Below are 1,519 nucleotides of genomic sequence, written 5' to 3'. Positions count from 1 at the left end.
CTCCAACTCCTGGGCTCAAGCAAGTCTCCTGCCTCAGCCTCCCAAGTAGCTGGGACCACAGGCGCCCACCACAGAGCCTGGCCATTTTTTGGTTGCAGGCATCATTGTTGTTTGGCGGGCCGGGGCTGGGGATTCGAACCCGCCACCTTAGGTGTATGTGGCTGGCGCCTTAGCTGCTTGAGCCACAGGCGCTGAGCCCGTTTTTTCTATATGTTTATGGGCCTTTTGTGCATCTTCTTTTGAAAAATGCCTGTTCGTGTCGTTTGCCTACTTTTTAACAGGGTTGTTTGCTTTTTCTTGCTGAGTTATTTGAGTTCCTTGTAGATTCTGGATAATCTTTGCTGGATACATAGCTTATGAATATTTTCTCCTATTCTGTAGATGTCTACTTACTCTTTTGATTATCTATTTCACTGTGCAGAGGCCTTTCAGTTTAACTGAGTGCCATTTGTCTATTTTTATTGCTTTTCAGGGTCTTAGTTATAAATTCATTGCTTAGGGGAATGCCCAGAAAATTTGAGGTTTTCTTCCAGGATTTTTATTGTGCCAGAGCTTACAGTTAAGTCTTTAATCCATCTTGAGTTAATTTATTTATAGGATAAGAGATAGGAATCTAGTTTTATTCTTCTGCATATGACTATCCAATTTTCCCAGCACCATTTATTGAAAGCTTTTCCCAGCGTATGTTTTTTTGGGGGGCTGGGGCCAGTATAGGGGGCCAGTACCCTACTCTTTGAGCCACAGGCACTGCCCTCCAGTGTATGTTTTTGTCTGCTTTGTTGAAGATCAGTTGGTTGTAGGTTTGTGGTTTTGTTTCGGGGTTCTGCATTCTCTTCCATGAATCTATGTGTCTACTTTTATGCTAGTACTGTACTGTTTTGGTTACAATCACCTTGCAATATAGTTTGAAGTCAGGTAATATGATGTTGCCTCCAGTTTTTCTTTTTGCTTAGGATTGCTTTGGCTATTTGGGCTCTTTTTTGGTTCCATATGAATTTTAGAATTGTTTTTTCTAATTCTATGAAGAATGCCATTGGTATTTTGATAAGAATTGCACCAAATCTGTAGATTGCTTTGGGCAATGTTGTCATTTTAATAATATTGACTCTCCAATCCATGAAGATGGAATGTTTTTCCATTTGTTTTTATAATTTATTAGCAATGTGTAATTCTACTTATAGTGATCTTTCATCTGCTTGATTAAATCTATTTCCTAAGGATTACTTTTTGCAGCTATTATAGAAGGATTGAGTTCCCAATGTGGTTTTAAGTTTGCTTCTTGTTGGTGTATAAATATGCTATTGATTTTGTATATTGGTTTTATAACCTGAGACTTTGCTGAATTTATTTATCAAATCTAGGAGTCTTTTGGAGGAGTCCTTAGGGTTTTCCTGATGCAAGATCATATCATCAGCAAATAGAGATATTTTAACTTGCTCTTTTCCAACGTGAGTGCCCTTTATTTCTTCCTCTTACCTAATTGCTCTGGCTGGGACTCCCGATACTCCATTGAATAGAA

The sequence above is a fragment of the Otolemur garnettii genome, unplaced genomic scaffold (assembly GCF_000181295.1).
Source record: "Otolemur garnettii isolate 467f Iridium unplaced genomic scaffold, OtoGar3 scaffold00204, whole genome shotgun sequence".
Lineage (NCBI taxonomy): Eukaryota > Metazoa > Chordata > Mammalia > Primates > Galagidae > Otolemur > Otolemur garnettii.
This window is presented reverse-complemented; position numbering follows the sequence as displayed.